The following is a 24,105-nucleotide window of genomic DNA, read 5'->3' as shown; positions in this document are numbered from 1 at the left end:
ATTCTTAAATCCTATTGCATGGGACATAAAGACTGAAATCACTCTGCTGAGAAAGGGCTTAGAATTCAGTGAGGTACTTGCCCATTTCAAAAGGAGCCAAGTGTATACCCTTTGAACCACGGAACAGATCACAACTAATATCGAAGGCATAGCATCGTAAGTGTTGAGAAAACCATTAAACCTTTAGAAAAGAAAAATCACAAGAGAAAGATTGTTTAGCAAATTAGCCCTAAATTCCCCTCAGTTTTCCAAGACTTTTCTTTAAATAAGACCCATTAAAGACTAAAAAAGTGTATAACACTATTATATGTGTCGAAAGTGACATGTAAATTCAAACGTTTTAACATCATCTTAGATTTTCCGCCATTTTTAAAAACTAATGTAACAAAGTGTTGCCATCGTGTGTTGTGCATTCAAGTAAGTGGCATCATGTTTGCTTCTTTATGATCACGATGTGTGTGTGCAGGAAATACTCTAATTTTTGTACTTTCCGTGGGGGCGGCACCAGTTTATTATTTAACCTGCTTAAACGCGTTGGCATAGTCGAAATCAGCGATCACACAGTACTAGAGATTTCCCATAATGCATCATGATTTGTACCAACGTAGATTCCCCTGTGAAGTCTACCATGTCTCCCATGTGTAGACAAATTCCTGGACTAGTTGTAAAAATTCTGAAAACGTACTTTTAAGGACACCTTTCTTCTCAATTCCCATTTTAAAGGATTAAGAAAATTATGCTTGATTGAGAGAGGAGATAGCATTTTTGTAAATTTTACACTGATTGTGTCCTCAGCCATACAGAATAAAGTGATAGAAAGTAGGGAGACTAGTTGCACCTGTTTTATGAAACAAAAGGATATTGATTTTTTCCAAATAGAAAAGACGAAAAAAATTTTCATGTTATGTTATGTTGTTATGTTGATTCTGAACGCAGGCTCCCTAGTGCCTCTATGTTCAGCTCTGGAATGTCAGCTAGTGTAGTCTTGTCCGGTCTGGTTCTGATAATAACTGTTCAGTGTAGTTATATTTCATTGGTTGATTCTTTAGGTAATTGTCCACGCGATTTTGGAACATGTTGATTGATGTTGCAGTGACGACTGGCTCTGGAAGATTGTTCCAAATGTCAGTGATCCTTGATGTGAAGTAGTTTCTTCTAAGCTCAAGTCGACATAGTTTTTTATCCACCTTGTATGAGTGACCTCTGGTTTGTAGGTATACAGCACGTTGAAATAAGTTCCCTGTGACCCGTCTATCATAAAATCCGCCCATAATTTTAAACATCTCGATGAGATCGCCGCGTAGACGTCGAAATCTAAGTGTTGGCAATTGTAAAATCCTCAGACGATCTTCGTATGTCAAATTCTGTAAACCTGGGAGCATCTTCGTCGCTCTTCGTTGAACATTTTCTATGCAGTCTATGTCTTTCTTCTTATATGGGTTCCAAACACTGAAGCTGTATTCCAAAATTGGTCTCACTAATGCTATGAATAGGAGTTTGAAAGTGCGTTTATCCAATAATTGAATGCTCTTCTTATTAGACCAACTATTCTGTTAGCTTTATTCACTTGAGTCTGGATATGATCATCGAATTCTAAATTGCTGTCAATAGTTACTCCTATATCCTTCTCTTTTCTGACAATCTCTAATTCAGCTTCAGTTCCGTCGCTCCTGTGCATAGTGTAAATTTTGCTCTGGACAGACTTCCTCTTGCTATGAATTGTAAGTACTTTACATTTGTCAGGATAGAATTTTAAGAGCCACTTGTTGCTCCATAGTACAAGGCTGTTCAGGTCACTTTGAAGTACATCGGCATCTGAGGCACTCTGGATTTCTTTATAAATCTTTGTGTCGTCCGCAAACAAATAGATGTTTGAGTTCACTCAATCTGGCAAGTCGTTGATAAATAACACAAATAAGACAGGCCCAACACTGATCCTTGAGGAATCCCACTTGTAACGGCATGCCATTTTGAATAATTTCCATTAACACAGACTCTTTGAATACGATCTTTCAGGAATTCCTGGATCGAATTACATGTTAAATGACTTATTCTATACTGCAAATTTTGATGATGAGACGCTTGTGGGGTACTTTATCGAAGGCTTTCATAGAGTCCATATATACTGCTGTTATCTCCCACCGTCATCCAAAATGGTTGTCCAGTGGTCAATCACATTGATCAGTTGAAGTGTTGTGGATCTTCCTCCAATAAATCCAAATTGTTGATTGCTAAATAAATTATTTCTGCTCATGTGTGACACTATTCGATGACGTATTAGCTTTTCCATTAATTTGCAAATTATGCTGGTCAAACTCACTGGTCTATAGTTTGATGGGGAATGTTTACATCCCTTTTTGAAGATGGCTGAGATCTGACCTGCTTTCCAGGTTTTCGGTATCGTTCCAGACAAAAGGACTTGTTGAAAATGATGCACAGTGGAGTGTCAATAATATCAGCTAATTCTCGTAGCACTTTTGGATGAATATTATCAGGTCCAGGTGACTTTGAAACATCCAAATTCAGTAGTAGGTCTCTAACTTCCTTTGCAGTAAACAGACTGTCACTAGATTGTTCACCATTATAGGTCTTCTCAAGGGAGGGTAAACTACTATCAGTATCGGACTCTATTGTGTATACACTGCAGAAGAACTTTGCCAGTATCGCTAACTTTTCTGCATCACTGCTTCCCACAACTGTTTCACCTTCTTCAGTTACATGTAGTTCTGCAATATTTCTTTTGATTCTGCTCTTAGAGTTTAAGCTAAAAGTGTTTGCAGTTTGCTTTTGCCGATTCAGCTATATCGAGCTCTCTTGCCTTTCTGTCGTTTTTGATAATATTCTTCAATCTGTTTCTACTCTTACAGTATTCTCGATATTTGGCTGGATCTCTTGATTCTAGATATCTTTTCCATAGTCTATGCTTTCTTCTGATGCACTGGACAGTCTTTTCGTTAAGTGGTGTCTTTCCCTTGTGGTTATTTTGTTTTTTCACTGGTACACACTTCTTGATAGCTACATTAAGTCTATTCATGAACAGGTAATAAGCATCCTCTGTATTTTTGACTGTAATAGTTCCTCCCAATTTATTGATAGTTCTTTACGTAATTCTGCATAATCTGCTTTGTGGTAGTTATATCGTGCCCTAGGCTCAAAGTGTTGATCAGTGTAGCAGTTCAATTCGATTCCCAAGATACAGTGGTCACTAGAGCCTAGCGGGCTATAGTAGTCAATAACAGAAATGTAGTTGTCATCATTTACCAAGACCAGTCCAAACTAGATGGTTCTGAGTTCGTTCTGGTCCTTGTGGGTTTGCTGATCATTTGGTATTTGCTAACTTTTTTCAGAGAATGACCCCTCCAGTTTGTCATAACTTGCTGCCCAAACTTTGACATTTGTAGTACCTGCAGAATGTGACTTTTTTGTTAATTGACGGTTTCTTTGAAATTTATACTACAATATGTCAAGGTACTTTTAATAAATATAATTAATCAATTATCTTGAGACTTCACATTATTGCTTTTATGCACAACTGAAAAAGTTATAAGAAAACTAATGTCGTTGGTACAAATCAAACAGCATTGTGGGTAATTTATTGTACTGTGGATCAGTAATACTTCTACACACGTCCTTCGATTAGCACGTGCACATTTACACGAACCAATTTGATTTGAAAATAAAATAATGCATAATTTAATCCATAATGCATAAAATTCGCAGCTATTGGGGCTTTAATTCAATCGCATTTTTTCAATTGCATATTTTGCAATGGAAATGTATGGCATGGAAACATATATATTATTGTTACTGGCGACTAAAGGAAATCTTTCGATAAACCACCGTTCTGTATGCAAGACCTTATGGCAATAATGTTTTTCCGCGTTGTCTTAACCGTCTTCAACAGTAGTTATTTTCATTGTCATGTGTTTTACTAATAACAATAGCACAAGGAGCGTATCATTTTGTTTTTTAAATTACTTTTTACTGATTTTCTTAATGATTTTCTTTCAGTACTATTTATGCAGACTTCCCGTCTGCATCAACAAAATGTAGGGAAGCACACTAAGGACGTGACGTGATGCTGTCTTTACTATTCATGAGCTGTTCATTATTATTCATGAGGCAAGCATATTTGTTACGTGGTAGGCTCGAATTCTATCGAGAATTTACTGCATTGTCTATCTGCTTCTACGTGCACGAGTCAGCGTTCAGCTTTCTGACCTATAGCTTTCTGTTCTCTAGGCTGGAAGGAATAAAGTTGCATCTTAGATTTATGATACTCGCTACATCCAGCCTTCTATCCATCCGCTCAACATCTGAATACAAGCCTTGCTGCCCCGACAAGCTACCAAGTGATCGACAATACCTTTGTAACCCAAACCACGTCACATTGGACTCAATCAATGTGTACAAATATTAACATAGATTATAAGTTTAGCAAGAATAAGATTAGATAATTTACGCAGAAAGATTCAAACTAACATTTTGGTATCCTCGCTGCCGCCCATGTTATTCAACATTTCTGTCCTTGATTGTGTAGAACTTGAATTAGAACTTACACCACATAAACACATGCTCAGAAGTGAGATCACATTGGGACAAGCCCATTACTCTACATAAACACATAGAAGACAATAGATAGAATACCTTGCTATGTTTGTAATATTTTTCAAACTTGAAGTAGAATGCACATCGGGGACAGATATTCTTCGTACTTTCAACTTTTTAACGATGCTTTTCTGGTCTACCACTTGTTGGGACCTTATTTTAAAGATCTTTGAGTAAAAAAGTTTTCTATGCTAGTTTTTTGAAAATCGAAAGTTTTTATTTCTCCCCATAGCGTTAACACAGGGACGGCGGCCATTTTGAATCTAAAATATCGGTATATTTGAGGTAACCCAAAGACCTGGACTGCTTCTGCGTCTTTGTGGATTAACTTATGGCAAATGGCCTGCGCAAAACTCCCATCAATGCAATTTGGGCTGACCATCACACCAATGTTTCTCCGCACAAATACTGATTTCAGGCCGAGTTTAGTTTCGAACAAATTGGGTTTTCAGGCCGAGTTTACCGGTTGCGTCACTTGCTGTGTCTGAGCATATCCAGGCGCCAGTACTCAGTGTATAACTGAGTGCATCAATGACTTCAATCAAATATTGTGTTTCGGGGAAATTTATTACAAACTCCGTGGAAACTGTAGCCCTATCAGCATGGTTTATTCTACTGTGTAAACTCATCTGTCCATAATGTCGGGTCACTGACAGGTTATGCATCGGTCTTGAACCCATTACTGACGGTTACCAGGACCTGAACAGAAAAATATTAATCAGGCAACTACACTGATAAGAGGTCATTTTGCCTTCAACTAAAACAGCAATAACAAAGTTAACTCATTTGTCACAAGTAGCACTAGTACACAAAACTTAGAATGTTAATCTTTTAAAATTTATGATTTTCACCCTTTCTTTTTATTGAATCAGTCACGGCACATTAGCAAAGCAGAATCCTGGATCATCGAGAGAAAAAAAACTTGTCCAAGGTCAAACTTTGGAAGGAAATCCATAAACTCCTCAAATCAACCAAAATTATGTTCGCTTGAGTATTATCATTGTATTTAGTGCAATTAACATGTTGTCATGTGCATTTACAATATTGGCCTGAATATTTATATTTATGATGTTGTCTTGTCCACTGATGATGCTGTCTGGTGCATGTACAAAATGTTGTCAGGGCATGACATTTGATATGCTGTCGAGTACATTTATAGTGTTCTTTGTGTGCCTCCAGTTTGTTCTTCCGTTCATTAATTGGTTGTGCTGTGCTTGTAATGTTTTCTTGTGCCTTTCCCTCCTGTCATGGGCAATCGATGCTGATTTCTTATGCATGTAGCATGTTGTCCTGTGCATTTATTGTCTAGAAAATTTACACCATACCAAGACAGCAAAGCCGCTCTAAACACTGCAGGGCTGGTGCATTGTCCTGGGCACATTTGGTGTTCCAGGACAAGAAAAATTGATCTGAATGTCAACACAATCCCGTCAAGGGAATTTTTCTCCAAAGTTACCATAAGTATCAGTAGCTAACAGGTGGAAATAGCTTCTGATTTCTTTTTCAATACTAAACTTTCAATTGTACTAAGTCGAAGAGACAACGAAGACGTCTGCAGATAGTTCTTTCAGAAAGTGCTGATGAGGCGATGCCAGATATATCTGTCTGAGGTAAGACTATCTCTCGCGATGAGATGATATCGGGTTTCATTTGAATAACTCCTGCATGAGGCATAGGCAAACATTTCCAATTTGTTCCAATTAGAAGCTGTAATTACATGGTATACACTGATATCAGTCATGAACATTTTCTCCAATGTTAACCCCTATTGCAATGATTCGCGTTGTCTTAACCGTCTTCAACAATAGTTATTTTCGATGTCACTAATATCAAAAGTATAAGGGTCGTATCTATTTTTTTAAAATTACATTTACTGATTTTCTTAATGATTTTCTTTCAGTACTATTTATGCAGACTTCCCGTCTGTATCAACAAAATGTAGGGAAGCACACTAAGGACGTCACGTGATGCTGCCTTTGCTATTCATGAGCTGTTCATTATTATTCATGAGGCAAGCATATTTGTTACGTGGTAGGCTCGAATTATATCGATAATATACTGCATTGTCTATCTGCTTCTGCGTGTACGAGTCAGCGTTCAGCTTTCTGATCTTCAGTTTTCTGGTCTCTAGGCTGGAAAGATTAAAGTTGCATCTTATATTATGATACTCGCTACATCCAGCCTTCTCTCAATCCGCTCAAATCTGAATACAGGCCTTGTTGGCCCGATAGGGTACCAAGTGATCGATAATACCTTTGTAATTCCATTCACGTCACATTGGACTCAATTTTTCGTACAACTAGATTTCGAAGTATACAAATATTGATATAGATAATAACTTTAACAAGAATGACATCAGATAATTAAACGGACATGAGCTGCAATTTATGGCGAGTTTTTCAGTATTCTGATTCTGTACATCAACTACCGTGTCTGCCCCTAATCCGTTTGTCATGCTGAAATTTCGAGTATTCTTTTTCCACACGGCTTGTATGCGTGTAGTGATCATTGTTTATTGTTTCCAAATGAATTCTAGTCCGGACTTGAGTACAATTTTCAACAATAACAATGGAGATTATACTCATATAGGTTGTGTTGATATGCTAAATACTTGGCATTAAATTACAGTTTAGGGATTCAAATCAGAAAGTGTAGGGACACCACAAAACAAAAGTTCTGAAAAAATTGCCAAAAGACACAGCTTATGGAGTTTTGAGGCAAATGGTTCTCGCCTAATTCTTACCGATGTAATTTAGGCTGAGCACTAGTGTGTTCCAGTACAAAGCAGTCTGTACTGATGAGGGGTCAGGTCGAGTTTTGTTTCAAAAGAATTAGGTTTTTGGGCCGAGTTTAGCCGATCGCGTCTTCTGCTGTCTGTGAGCGTATCTACGCGCCAATGTTCGGTGTATCCTGAGTGCATCAGTAAGGTCAGTGAAGCTAAGTGTTGTTTTTTTAGGAATTTTATTATCAATTTTGTGGAGACTGCTGCCCTATCAGCTGGTGTACTTTACTGTGTAAGCTAGTTTGTCGATGAAATGGGTCAGATTACTCCGATCTTGATTCCTCAACTGACAGTTACCAGGACTCAGCTGGAACAGAAAAAGATTAATTGGGGAACTACACTGATGAAAGGCTCAGGAAAGTTTGACCTCGAACTGAAAAGTGCAATGACACGGTAAAACTCATTGTCACAAGTAGCACTAGTTCACAAAGCTTAAAATTTTTGAATCTTTTGAGTTATTTTCATCCTTTCTTTGATTGTAACAAAATCATGGCACATTTAGCACAGCACTCTTCAAGGTCATTGAGAGCGAAAACTTTGTTCAAGGTCGAACTGTGGAAATCCATGACCTCCTCAAGTCAACTAAAATTATGTTCACTTGAGTATCATCATGGTGTCTTTTGCAATAAACATGTTTTCGTATTCATTAACAATGTTGGCCTTAATGTTTACAAAATGATGTTCGCAATTGTGTATTTATAATGCTGTTGTGAGCATGCACAATGTCTTTGGCATGACATTTGACATGTTGTCTAGTGAATTTACAGCGCTCTAATTGTGCATTCAGCATGTTGTGCTGTACACGCAATGTTATCATAAGCATTTGATACTGTTGTCTAATGCGTTTAGCATGCTGTTCTGTACATTCATAGTCTAGAAATTCCGCAGTTTCCGTAAAATACCCCAAAATTTACACCTTACCAAAACAGCAAAGACGTTCTAGACAGGTGCATTTACAATATTGTCCCGAGCTCATTTGGTATTCCCAGACCGGAAAAAAATCAATCTAAATGTCATAACAATACTTTTAGGATGTTTCCAAAATTTATTATTTGTATTAGTACCTAACATACGGAAAAGGTTTCTGATTTCTTTTCCTATACTTAAGTCTCCATTGCACTAAGTCGAAAGAGACAATGTACGTCTGCAGATAACAGTTAGAGAAACTGTTTAGGTGGCCATGACAGAGATATCTGTCTGAGGCAAGATTATATGTCGGAATGATATAATATCGGGTTGCGTGTGGCGTAGGCACAAATTGCTTTCACGAATCATGCCATTTGTTCCGGTTAATTACTCTGATAAATGGCAAAGCGACGAGGAGGATGCAGTTTGAAGCCAGCAATGTAGGATTATTCGAGTTACCATTGACTCTCAGTCATGATTCTGTATATGAGTGTACACACATAGCATAACTTCCCTGTCTTTATTTTATTACCTATAAGTTGATACGATCTGTTCTATTTTAACATGCTACAGTGCGGTTACCGTGGTAAATTTTGTGACAAGGTTTCAGACCAATACGGTTGTGTCGTAATTGGCTCTGATTAGGAACCATTAAAATGTCTTAAAGTCTTAAAAGTCTTACAGTAATCCGTTGAATAAGGAAAACCAAACATTTCGCATGTTGTGAGTCCCGCTGTGATTCGGAGCTCGAGATTGCGCCAGCTGTATTGGCCTGCGAGCTTTCATACTGTTCGCAGTATTACATTGCACTGAAAGTACCAATACATTTCACTGTTCCTAAATCTCTTTCTACCTCAATGATACCTGTAACCTCAAATAACTACAGTAACTTGACCTTTCCGTCGCCATCAAGCACGAGTATGGCCGCCTAGAGGCAGAAAAACTCCACTTTTTGTGAAAAATTCTACACTGAAGTCTTTTGCACCTGTGCTCTTTACCCTAAGTGTTATTTGCAGTGATATTTCCTTGCTTCCCTCTTTGGTCATATTCCCGAAGCTGTTGTATGGTAAGTTTACCCTTACAGGTGCACAACACTTCTCTTCCGGTCCGACGAAAGGCTTCTTTTAAGGTAGAACCCGCCTCGGGGACAGATATTCGGACTCTCAAACTTTTACAATTCTCTTCTGATCTACCACTTGTGGGGGTTCATTTTAAAGCTCTTGGTGTAGGAAAACTTTTCATCAGCTTAGATTTTCGAAATTCGAAAATTTTATTTTTCTCCATAGAGTTAACACAGGGATGGCGGCCATTTGAATTTAAAATATCGGTAAATCTTGTTTTATTTGTTTCTCCAGTACCAAAATTTGCACGATGACCCCCGATTTTTATTCTTGATTTTGAAAGAGAATGGCTGAAAGATTCCTTAAGGAAAGTTTGAGCAAAAGTTTAAGTCTTTCACTTTCGAGGTGCATACTACCTGAAGTTCAAGCATTTGTTGTATAGTCATGATGAACTCAGTTTGTGTATTTACGTATTTTTTTATCATAAACATGCTGCCTACATTATTCAGTTTGCAGTGTTCATCGTTGTTTGGGGAAGGACACCCACATATCGTTCATGTTTCGCTTATTTGCATTTTCCCTGTATTAAAGTGTGTAATTTTAAGAGTGGGAGCATTCCATTTGGCGGTTAGCATACAGAACTGAATACCGATGGCGAAACGATGCTATGGTCTGTGACAATATTGCCGTTTGACGCTTGGTATCGAAACCACAGCCACTGTTGGTAGATTGTAAGATGAATATACTTTGTATTTCCATATTGTTTCAGTGAAGTTTGCTCTTCGAGAGTAGGGAACCTAGAAAATCTCCGTTTGTGTTGATTATAATCGTGTTTGGCCACGTTATCAGAATTTTTTTCTTGTGTGTCCAATTTGGTATTGCTTTTTTGTTTAGTGATCGTAGACATGACTTACACTGTACTGTATCACCGCTCTTTGTTTTGTGTCGTCTGTCGCTAACCTTGTGCACAATTGCTGGTCGACGATCTATTGTGACACGCCCTTCTGTATAAACTATGTATGGAACTATCGTTCCCGTCATATAACTGACGGTTTGACGATTACATGGTCACCATTTTTTCTTAAAGGGACAAAGTCGGCCATTTTTCATGAATTTTGTTTGATGCGAAATACTACTTATATTGTTTGACATGTTGAAAGATACTGAATAAATGGTTGACCATGCATATATTCGACCCCTGTTATTTATCGTGTCTAAAACCGTGTCTCAATACACGCATGATCACCCATTAATTCAGTATCTTTCAACATGTCAAACAATATAAGTAGTATCTTGCATCAAACAAATTCATGAAAAATGGCCGACTTTGTCCATTTAAGAAACAGCAAATGTTCTGAGCGACGTAAATATATTGATGATGTTCGGCTAACAAAGGTAAACAATTCAAATGGCCATTTTAAAATTAAATGTGAACAAACTTTTGAAACCTCAATAACAATTTAAAACAACACAATTAAAAACACAACAAAAAATAAGCTATGATAAATTTAAAAAGGATGAATTGAAATGACACAGAGAAAGAAAACAAAGTAAACAACAAAACGTGGCAATACATAAAAAATGTAAAAAACATAATTTGATACCAAAAGCAATCTCAGGTCCAAACCTGAAAGTACACAATAATTGAAATCAGTGTGCTGAGAAAAATGACCTGAATTCAATAAGGCACTTATGCCTCCTAACGGAATCCAACGAAATACATCAATGGGACTTCAAATCTGTACACTGTTAGTCATAAATAAAACACACACATATCCAAATTCAAATATTACCCTTAGGGTAGAATGCGCTCCGAGAAAGATATTCGGACTCTCAAAGTGCGACAATGTTGTTTTTTTTTGGGTCTACCATTTGTAGGGGCTAATTTCGAACGTTATGGATTAAATAAAATTTTACCGAGTGAGTTTTGTGAAAATCGAAAATCTAATTTTTCTCATAGCGTAAACATAGACATTACGACCATTTTGAATTCCAAGTGAAATATTGGGTTATTGGTTTTCACATTCAAGTAAAGAAATGAAAAGTGACCTCTGATTTTTAATTTTCCTTCCGAAAGCGAATGGTTTAAAGTTTCCTTGGGGTGTCTGAGGAAGTTCAAGACACACTATCTGCATGAAGGGCATGGCAGCTCCGTAAACGGATGATTACACAAATCAATCGTCGACCCGCCATACTACACAACATACAACACAGGACAACGGGGTTTTAAGACATCGTTGGTCAGAACAAAGGTTTAAGTCATTCAGTAAATTTTCTATGGGATTCTCGATTAAAAATGTTTATGATAACTTTATAAATATTAACGTTGTTGTTTAAAAGTATAGTATTTGTGCTATCATTGTATACGTACATATTATCCAACTATACTGGAGTCCTGAATGATTTTCAGAATTATGCCACATTTGCGCGGTTGTAACACAAACTCTCGGAGATAGGGTCCATAATTGGCGTATTGTTTGGTAATTCGTGCTCACAGTAATGACCTCGCTGTCTCTCTGAACAGAGTACAGTTTAATGATTTAATTCCGTAAGTCACTGTCATTGGACAGCAACTCGTCAACGATTGTTCCAGGAATTTTAATCTTCCACACAAAGTTTCGACGGATGTAACAAGTAGGGAGTGACATAATGGTATTACCAAGAATTACGAGTTTGTGTAATGGCAGAAGCTTCCACTATGATTCGTTTACTTTTTGGAGCAGAATAAGGAATATAGTCTCATTTTCTTTTGTGATGAAAATATTGTAACAATGCAGAAATGATCCTGCGCGAATGTTAAGAATGATGAGAGAGAATTACTTTAAAGTCAATCACTTTAAGCAAGAAGCACAGCAGTCTTGGAAACCTTGAATTCAGCTAAGTTTTAAATTATTGTATTATCTTAGGCAAATAGCCCTGTACGAATGTATTTGCGAAAGGAAAATCGTCCATTTTATTTGTTCGTCATGGAATTGAAACAAAAATACAAAACACAGAGAAATATCGGCCATAAAACACGCTCTTGCCTTACTTTGAATCATTGATGGAGATTTTTCTGTAAACGATATCCTTTTTCCTCAGCATTTGTTCACAGTATTTTTCTTTAGTGTGTTATCGTTCTTTTTCTGTGCCTCTTTTTGAAGTTTGTAAATTTAAAACAATGATAGTAAAAGACTTACCCGAGGAAACCTTTTGGCATCATATATAGGTGTACCACTTACAAGCTGTCCCTGTGCTAATGAGCAGTAATAAGTGAAAAGACATCCAGAGCAAATACAGTCAGGCCATCATGGTCTATCACATGTAACTCATCTGAGCTAAGTGCATGAACGGGACTCAAAAAAAATAATGAATCAAACAGAATGCAAGAAGGACTTCCATATTGAGACTTCAACAACCAATAAGAATTCGACAAGTCACAAACCAACCAATCAACTCGCGGAAAGGCGATGGTCAATAATTTAGAGCAGTATATCGATAAAAACTAAAAATACTCTGCGATTAATATCTCCCGTCCAATAACAGCGAAGGCAGCCCCCTCTCTCTAATGAAGAACAAAATCCCGCCCGAAAGAGATCAGTAAATATCTTGATCAAGAGATAGAGGACGCCCTCAACACAGGTTAGAGAAAAGAGCTGAGTAATCTTAGGCGGTCCACAGTCATCGGCCATCAAAAAGGATAAGAAGAGCATCTCCATACAAAGATGATATCACAAGAGAGCGATTAGTTCAGTAAGACAGCCTGGATTTCATGGATTTGGGATAACATGATATTTTTCCTTGGAAACATTTGGCATGGAATCAGATATCTATATCGTTTATTGCGACTTAAAAATCTTTGCATAATTTTCCGTTCCTCACTATCCCTATCCAAAAAACAATATGTCTAGCCCTCTTTGTTATCCAAAAATCTGATATGTTCACACTCATTGACGTGGTTTACTCATGAAAGATACAGTGGAGTGACCCGATGTACATTGCTATCAGTAATGAACATTTTCTCAAATTTTGATCCTATGGCAACGATGCTTATCCACTTTGTCTTACCGTCTTCAATAATAGTTATTTTCAATAGTATTAGCGTCATATCTTTTGTTTTGTAATTAATTTCTACCGAGTTTCTTAATGACTTTGTTTCAGTACTGGTGATGCAGACTTCCGGTCTAGATCAACAATAAGAAAGGAAGAACATGAAGGATGTGACACGATGCTGTGTTTACTATTCATGAGCTGTTCATTATTATTCATGAGGCAAGCATATTTGTTACATTGTAGGCTCGAATTCTATCGAGATTTGATCTGCTACCTCGTGCATGAGTAAACATTCAGCTTTCTTGCATGTCTTCAACTTTCTAGTCTCTTGGCTTATAGGTGTAAAGTTGCATCGTAGATTAATGATACTCGCTCGCTACCTCCAGCCTTCTGTCCATCCGCTCAATATCGGAATACCAGCCTTTACGGCCCCGACAGGCTACCAAGTGATCGAAAATAACCCCAATCACATCACATTAGACTGAATTTTTCTTCAACTTAATTTCGATGTATACAAATATTGACATAGATAATAAGTCTAACAAGAATAAGTTCAAATAATTAGCGAAGAAAGTTACAAAAATAACATTTCTGATTTCCTCCATGCCAGCATTTCTCCCCTTGGCTGTGTAGACCTTGAATTAGCACTTAGGTAAAACAAAAAATGCTCGGCATGGAAGTCATATAGGGACAAGCTGATTACTCTCCATGGCCAGTATTATGTCAGTATGATTTGTACCTAGAACAAACCTAAAGCGCTCAAAAATATGCAAATGTCCCAACAATTTCAAGGATTTCGATTTTAAAGGATATCAATAACACATCATTGCCAGGAACATATGAAAACTTTGAATATCACAGCTGCGTGTCTCGACAAAAGCTCGGATATATACTGACCTACGTGGGTTTTTTTTATGGCTGTAGATGTAAATATAGTTTAAATAAGCTTAAACCCCAATCCACAGATATAGACTGCTTCTCTGTCTCTGTGGAATAACCTAAGACAAATGGTCAGCGCCAAACCCAATGCAATTTAGGCTGACCATCAGTGTGCTTCCGTACAACTTTAAGCAGCCTGTACTGATGAGTTTGTCAAGAACGCATTGAGTTTTCAAGGCCGAGTTAACCTATTGCGTCTTCTGCTGCCTGTGATCGTATCCACGCACCAATGCTCAGTGCCTGAGTGCATCAGTAAGGTCAATGAAGTTATGTGTTTTGGGGGAATTCTATCCTTAACTACATTGAAACTGTCACCCAGTCAACATGGTTTATTATTTTTTGTAACCTCATCTGTCGACGAAGTGGGACCGGCTAGATATATTCACTGTCTTAAACCCCCGACTGACAGGGAGCGAAAAACTTGTCAAGGCCGAATTATGGATATCCACGACCTCCCCAGGACAAACAAAGTTATGTTCGCTTGAGTGTTACCATGGCATCTTGTGCATAAAACATGTTGACATGTGCATTTACAATGTTGGCCTTAAGGGAGCCTTCAGTAAATACAGGGGGTGGGCCTGGGGAATTCCGCGCACACCTGTACCGTAAAATGTGACCCTCCCCTATTCTCCTGTCTAAAATGTGACCCTCCCCCTAGTCCGACATTCTAAAACTTGACATCCCCTCCCAACCACTGCAGTATTCTCCCCAGGAATAACTGAAACAGTATCAGCTAATTTACATAACAGTCGGTTCAATTGTTATGTAAGTTTTACGGAGGGGAGGGCTGGTGTTTTTGGAGGGACAGTCGCAATATATCACGCAAGAATTTTTGAAGAGATATGGTATTTCATACATTTGAGAGAGGGTCACCATATTTTGTGCAACGATAAGAAGGCAAGATGTGGCTGATTTAGTGCTTCATCCAAAAATATCAAATCATTATACATGGAGTCTATCAGGTAAATTATTGACAATTTCCCCCCACAAACATGCTATATCTGTATATTATATATGTTTGATAATGTATTTAAATGTACTTTGCTTGAAAAGGGAAGTAAAATGTGCATTTGTGTACAAGAAATTGATTTTGGAATTTCATCTAAAACGTTGGTTCACTATACATTGCAGTCTATGATGAAACTATGAATAATTTTTTTCCAATACAAAACTAGGTAAATCTGTACGTTTGATTATTGGATGTGCGTTTGATTATTGGTATTAATGGTGTTGATTAGACTAGAGTGGTTATAAGTCCATGGTTGTGCAAGAAATTTGATTTTGGAATTTCACTGAAATGTTAATTCACTGTCTATGAGAGAGCTATGCACAATTTTTGCCAATATAAAACTAACAAAATCTTTGCATTTATGTACATTTGATAATAATTATTGATATACACTTTTCCACCTGTTGCATATGTTTTTGTCGCTTGTCTTTTATCAGTTTTAACTGTTCAAGGTGTTTAATGTAGGATACCACTGCATCTTCTTTGCTTGTGAAACTTGTGGACAATATGTACGTATTTAAAATAATCGGCGTATTTCGTTGGTGATTTCTTATTCAGGAAATTAAAGGTGTGGCCATAAAATCAGCTTCTGTCAAAAGTGACCCTCCCCAAAGATAGGTTTTTAAAAAGTGAACATCCCCCTTGAACAGTTTTCTAAAAAGTGACCCTCCCCCCCCCCATTCCCCGGCCCACCCCGCTTTTAATTACTGAATGCTCCCTAATAGATACGATGTTGTCTTGTGTATAGATGATGGTATCGCATGCTGAGCATTGTTGTCTTGTCATTTAACATGCTGTCTTGAGTGCATTTACCTCTGTTTGTGCATTCAACGTGTTGTCCCGTCTATTGACGTGTTGTGGTGTGTATGAAATGTTGTCTTGAGCCTCTTCCTTGCCGGCGTGGGTATTTGATATTGTTGTCTTATGCACTTAGCATGTTGTCCTGTAAATTTATGGTCTACAATCTCTCCGCAGTTTTGGTAAAATACTCCAAAATTTACACCATACCAAAACAGAAAATACGTTCTATACAGGTACATTTACAATACTGTCCTGGGCATATTTAATGTTCCCAGACCAGAAAAAATCGATCTAATAATGTCATAACGTTAACGATACTGTCAAGGGTTTTGTTTCATTCTATTCAACATTTACCAGTATCAGTACCTAACAGATGGAATTTTTTGTGGTTTTGTTTTGTGTATCTACTACAGTTTTTCTTCTTTTACTCTCTGAAGCGTGATTTAAGTCAAGTTTTTAATTTTAACACAGCCCTATATGTACAGTCAGCATTGTTATTGTTTAAAATTGAATTCAAGTCCGGACTAAAATTGATTTGTCATCAACAACAGTGATTACGATCTCATTTACAGAATATTTTGCCAAACAGAATATTTGTTATTCTACAATGCTGTGGGAGTAGAACGAGAAACTGCAATTCATATACAGAAACAAGTACTGAATTGGCCAAAAGGTGCAGTTAATGTCCCTCTTATGTAATTATGTTAATTTTCTTGACAGGTGAGGGAAGTCATCATGTTTCCAAACTATTTCAATGCGATCGCCTTTTTTCTTTTTTACTGGGTGTTTTCCTGTGAGAGAAAAAATGACAAAACAGCACCCTCCTTCCGTGCAAAAGAGAAACACACAAACACATACGGTACGATTCTCCCCTCCAAAGGTGTTTGTGAATGCAGCCTAAACAAACTAAAAAAAAAGACAAAAAGAGAACATTTGGGATTCGACTCCCGGTCACTATACCAGTTATCCAGATGTTCACATAAAAATAACTTTTTATTTCATAATCAACAAGGAGACAAAACACACAAAGACAAAAACACATTCGCTAGTAATCAAAATTAAAAGCAAAGAAAGAAACTGCGCAAAACAAAAGCAATTCTGTATAGTACAGATGTACATGTGTTTGGGTTGGTAAATTTACATTATACAGTTCTATTAAGTAGTTGTACTTAACGTGTTAAGAAATAACATTTTTGGAGGAAGACAAAATTGAAGCCTTACACCATGATGGTTCATCTTTGACATGAAATAGACAATAGCTCGAGATAAGGCATAGTTTACTGACATCATGTATCACGGTTTTATGCTGTTTACTTAATTTCAGTAGTTGTAGAAGTCTGAGTTTATTGTCTGTCGTCATGTGTCCTCTCGATCCGACTACAAAACAAATGAGTTCAATCGAATATCCTTGAGCTTGTAAAGAGTTAACAAGATGTGAGTATTTAATGCGTTTCTCCTCGTGATGTCTCTCAATATTAAATTCAAACGGTACTGTCAGTTCAAGAATGATAATTCTTTTTACATTACTGAACAGAATAACAAGATCAGGACGGTCAGGTGTACATAAAACATTGCGCGGGATGGTACCCTTTGTATGACCTGGTAAATCGGCATAAATAGATAATGTGTCCATAACTGATGACGAAGCACAAGTTTGAAAAATATAATGCAGAATATTATTATGTCGCCAAGTGTATCTATTCTGTTCAAGCATGATTTTGCAGCCATTAAGAACATGATGAAGGGTTTGGGTAATACCACAAAGTTTACACTTTGAGGAGAGTTTCTTACCCCATCTAAGTAAATAATTGAACGTTGGAAGACAGTCAATGGCCGCTCTGACTGCGAAGCCTTTTTGTTGGCATGTTATAGATAATGCTTCTCCATATGTAATGTCAGACTTTTCTTCAGCAAGAAGCGCCGGAAATTTTCCCTGAACAACCAGAGATTTTATTTTATCCATCCGACGACACTGATATTTTGTTGTAACGATTTGTTTGATGTTTTCCTTCGCATGGTCCCACTTACTACCTGTTGCTGTATTAACAGCATCTGTTGCTATGGCAGCAGCTTCAATGTTGCCATACGATTTCCTACTGTAAGATTCCTCCCGTGCTATTGTGGCATTCATGGCTGCTATGACCCGGTCATCTGCCCTGTTGTGACAGTGTGCTACTGATATTTGCATGACATTCACTATACACCTGGGAGATGAGCGGAATGGCAAGCCCCTATTGACTGTAAAATCTCCGAGCAATTTCGCGTGATGAGGACAAGATCGGCGAATCCTGGGAGCATCTGGTCTATGATGTATTTTTATGTTTTGAGACAAAGTCTTGAAAAATATAGCTTCAACGTTTACAGAAATGGCTTTCGAAGTCTACTAAGTAATGACAATAAACAGACTCTTTGTTTTGGATCAGTTGTATCGTTCTTGTCCGTAAACTGATAGACACACGAAAGTCATATTTCCCACTCATTACTTAGAGGATATAAACGGCAAGCGAAGGTATTTGGTCGCAGATATAAGTCCTCTGGTGGTGAAAATTAGCATATTTGTGTGAAATAATCACCTCGCTTCGCGAGGTTATTATTTCACACAAATATGTTCAAAGATAGAGATGTAATTATGCCGTTCATACACAGGCCATTGAAACGTCTCTGAAACGGTTCTGGGCCAATACTGACACAGAAAGTTATGTGTGGACACTCCGAAATGGTTCTGAAGCGTTTCAGATTTGAGACGGTTTAGTCGGCCCGACCAGAGCCGTTGTAGGGATTAACTCTATCCGCAAATCGCTGTGTGGACAGACTGAGCCGCTTCAGAAGCGTTTCAAACGCCCTCACGCGACAGGTATTTGTAACATAAAACAAACAACAACCAATATACAATATTCACTTTCGCCATGGCTGCCGAACACAGTACTACATCTCGCGGTATACTGGTCCGACGAAGAGATAAGCTTGCTACCAAAAAACCCTATCAATTCGACCAGAAAAAATTCATTACGATTTGAAAAACGTCGAATTAATAGGAAATTAAAACTGCCGAAATAATTTAGTGGTCGAATTTAATTTGGAACGACGAGGATGAAATTTAAGCGAGACATTTTTGCCATGTGAGACTGCTTCAAAGCATGGACTGTGAAATTTTGTGAGGTCGACAAATTTCGTAACAAAAAAACCTCAACGCACGTTGGTGTCACATCAAAATCAAAGTGGCCGCGATTACAAACGGAACAATCTGTGAGACTGCCACCGGCCGCTCGACGGACGACACGTAAGTTGACATCGTGTGCCAGCCCTTGGAAATATATTGTAACTCCTTGACAGGCAGATGAGATAGTCTTATAGCGTTTGATGCATTGAAAGTTTGTAAAAATAATAAAAAATGACATCACCGATCATAAGAAACGTGGTGTTGAAGATAATAGTTTTTAAAAGAAGACTATGACGACCATATTTCTGTAAGTATTATCTAACTTTAGAAAACCAACATCTGAAGATTTACTTCCACCAACACTTTTGGATTTGTTCCACTCTTTATTATAAGATTAGTCGAATTTCTGGAAAGTAGGTGTACATTTTCGATGTCTGTGTATCGTCTACACCGAAGTCATATCCGAAAGAGTATAATCAGTTTGCGACCGCGTAAACCTCTCTCTCCTCTCTCTCTCCGGCATTTCAATGTTTTATATTGTCGACATTTATATATCAGTCTGAAGTTTCAGGTCACTGCTCATTGCAAGTAGCTGATGTCAATTTTTCCGTATCGGGCATGGTCTCTATCGTCACTCTAATTGTTAGTGTTTTCCTGTTATATTCCATATCAAACTCAAAACACAACGTGAACAACGCTGATAATATATTGCATATTTCGTATCGAAAACCGGTAAAGTTCGTAACTGGTGACATGTCACGCCCTGGAGAAAGTTCATCACCATCGATCGAATGTCCGTGGCGCTTTTGCTTCCAAATAGACATATTGAAATGCACAGGGAACTTCGCGGTATGGCAATTATATGAACTTTACCTTGAAGCCGTACAACCAACAATAAACATGGCGAAGCAATGATACCGATTTCAGAGACTTCGATTTTTTTTTCATTGCGACCTCGACCGCTGGTGAGAGCGAGTCGTCTATTTTTTTCCCACTGGCTATTTGGCTTTGAATTTTCAATTGCCATCTTGCGCTAAGTTAAAGCTAAAAACAAGACGGGCGTTCTCTGTAAATCAATAACCTTTTGAATATGAAAAATCGGACATCTGAACCTCAATTGCAACACGCAGCTTGAAAGTTGTTCTCCGAATCAGGACAGGGACATCGGCCCGGACATCGGTGAGGCCGGATTTCACGTAGTAGCTATGGAAACCGACGGCTCTGTCTATGGTTCGTTGTAAGAAACCATGCGATGTACGCTCCCTTGGGCCGTGGAATTTCGCCGTATCGCCTCTACAGACTACACCGTCTATTACCTAACCATGCTATTAAACAATCACACGATAGTTCAGTAACATATATCTTCATTAATCTACCGATCATCCACCGTCGAACACTTCGAAAACAATGGTCGCGGTCACGGATTCAAGGACGTTCACAAGAAGAAATTATCAATAAGTGGCGCGCAGAATTATTTTTACTGGTTTGAGAACTTCTAAAATAACTTGTAATCTGTATATCTTCACACATCGAACCGATATTGTATACCTATCACCGTCGAGAACCGATATTGTATACCTATCACCGTCGAAGTTTATGTCTTTCACTGTAGAGTTCTTTTTATCCAAAACACATATTCAGAAGAGTCCCACAGAGCAGTCAAATGAAAGGATAATTGCTTCAAGCGAATGAAATTGCACGAAAGAATGAAAATCAACAGCACACCATGGACGTGATTTAAAACAATAGAGCTTGTGAATAGGACTATTTGAGTAAAAAGTGCCGTTTTTCTCGCAATTTTAGCAACTGTAACGACCCTTTATTCTTTAATACCTTTCCATAATTGAATTAAACTAGGTTTAGGGCTTATACACACAGTGTACACTGATGTACAGAACTTTAAAAACTATTCTGCTGGTAACGAACAGGGGTTTACACTCTAATGGGCGCAGTAAAACAATGGTCACGTCCATAGATTCAAGGACGTTCACGGGAGACACGATGGCAAATAGTGCAGTGTCGTAAAATTGCTTAGACTAGTTTTAAGAACAGTACAATATCTGGTCATCGGTGTACCGCTACCTTGAATCGAAACGACAAGTGTAGACCTATAGCTTCGAAATTTTATGGGAGAGACACCACGACTGAGACCGACAGTAGCATAACAAACTATTCCCAATTGTTCGTCGTGTTTAATACAGACATCTCTGTAGGTGATTCTGGTTTCTCTTGAATCAAAAGTCCGACATTGACAAAATTGACATAAAATAAGTCCGAAAAGTTATGTTTTATTCAACTAACTGATTCATCTCCTTTGATATCCCCTATTAGCTACATGTAAACAGTCCGGAAAGACTGACATCGATGTCTCCCGGGCCCCCATTTCTTCACCGTTTTGCAAAACATCTCATCAGCCGGACGCATGGGCAATATCTTTGTACGTTGGTCAAAACTAATGACAGTATAGGTCAGGATGTAACATCGGTCAAAGTAATATTGAATATGGAAGACGAAAATGCTTTCATTGATTGACAAAAATGAGAGGGAACGAGTCAGTAAATATCGAACCATAAAGGGAGATCGAGACTGCCATCCCCCATGATTAATCAACTGGGAACAAAATATATATTTCGATAAACAGACTTACACAACCAGAGACAGCATTTTATTCAGCTGTAAAATAAGTCACCGCCTTTCCTATAATAACACCCCGTTTGCGTTTCGATCTACTCTGCTCTGTCTCCAATCGGTATGGCCGTCCGGGTTTCGCCTGCCGTACTGACTGATACATGGTTATTTCTTCACATATTTTTTCATCGTTTGGCATAAAATACAGCATCTCTTTGGTGCACAAGGCAATCAACGTTTAGAAGGAAAGTCACAGGAGGTTAGGATATTATATACCGTAGGTGCAATTAGAATGGAATGTTGAAGATGAAAAGACTTTTATCAGTCGACAAAAATTGCCATAAACCGAGAATTGAGATTGTCTATATGATTTATTAATTGGGAACAAAAATATTCGAATGAGTCATTAAGTTTGTGTTTGATTCGTTTTAAAATGTGTTCCTACATTCTTATCCGATTGTTTGTGTTAATAAAAATGTTTGTTTCGCCTCGAATATTTGTAGGGAAGTTTGGATTAGTGTGGACCGTAATGTTTTGTATGTGTGAGGAAAGCTTATGGCGAGGCGAAACAAACATTTTTATTAACACAAACATCGGATAAGAATGTAGGAACACATTTAGAAACGAATAAACACAAACTCGACACAAAAACATTTTGGATAGTTCGGTGGGGAGCCTCTTTCTCATTCTTTACAGCCAGTACGACGTCGTTCGTTTCAGCCATCTTGTTATGCAGTATGCTTGGCCATACACACCTTTGGAACTCGAGAGGGCGCATTAAGACGTCTTAAATATCAAAACAATGGCTTAATTTTGTGAGTATGGACACGAGCGGACCCAAACTATTAATCCCCTGTGTTTACAAATCACAAATAAAGTCGCTGAAACGTTTCAATTTTTGCCTGTATGAACGAAGTATAAATGAAAAAGGTACTTTTCCTATCTTTCGCAATGTTGACAAACCCATAAAATCTCTGATAAGTCCACGGATTAGCATAATTAGTTGTGCTGACTAATTAATTACAAGATGTGTATATGAGAGATAAACGTCCTTGTAATAGGCTGTAAAATAAATAAAGAGTCAAGAGGCTAGGTTAGGTTATATAATCATTTTTTTTATTTACTCCGATCAGTTAGAGCATGAAGAAAGGGAGAGGAACTGATTGAGAAAACAGTGAGAAAAACTCAGTACGTATGGGCCGCCTGTGATACAGGTGGACAATGTTGTTATTTAGGACCGAAGCTGGAACGAGGGTTCAGGAGCCCAGCCTCAACTTAAACTCAAAAAAGAACGTATCTGAACGCGCGCGTGCACCGTTGATTCCATACAATACGGTGACGCAAGCATCGATATCGCGATTACACATCAAACTTGCAGAATTTTACTGAAAAAAGAACTTTTTAAAATATGGTGCAGTTGTTACATAATCGTCGCTGCTTATTCAAACTCTTCATTTGTGGGTTCATCGAGCTGCACCAGACTAAAATATAACAATCAAAATCAATCTCAAATCTTAGAATTGTTTGACAGTGTGGCGTGTTGAGCTCTCAAGCTGGAGTTTGAAATAAGCGAGCTCAAAATGTTACGCAGCGCGCAGGTCTTCTTGTTGAGAATGTAAACCCCAGCGCCAGCCAATTAATCAGATTGCCGGATTCTAAGCATATTATAATGAGAATTGGATGGTGGCCCCCAAGTCATGCGCAGTCTGTGAGACTAAGTAGCATGCAGTACCAACCAATCAGATGACTTCGTCTGCGAGCATTTTTCATTTTACTTTTTTTACTTTATTCATATGCCTGTATGAAGGGGTAGAAATTTCTGTAAATCAAATAGCGAAAAAGTCACTTGTGCAGAGATTATTTTGTCCGACGTATTTGGCGCAAAATGCTTTGCCTGTACCTGACAAAAATTTACTTCAAAAGTAACACTCTGGGGAAAAAGTTGATTTCATGGGCGTGAAAAGTTTGCTTTTAAAGCCATTTCCTACAGCTCCCCATCAGATATAAAATGGTTTGCCCCTTACAATAAATAATTGTTGTACGTCTGCCAACTTTGTTCATTTCACGTGAAGCATTCGTTTGGAGTGTCAGATACGTGCAAAACATCAGTAATTAATATCGGTGACCTTGGTAAGTCGTATGTACGTGGTATGCCCTCCGCACTTAAAATGGGTTCCAA

Source organism: Ptychodera flava, chromosome 7 (assembly GCF_041260155.1).
Source record: "Ptychodera flava strain L36383 chromosome 7, AS_Pfla_20210202, whole genome shotgun sequence".
NCBI classification, from domain to species: Eukaryota; Metazoa; Hemichordata; class Enteropneusta; family Ptychoderidae; genus Ptychodera; species Ptychodera flava.
This window is presented reverse-complemented; position numbering follows the sequence as displayed.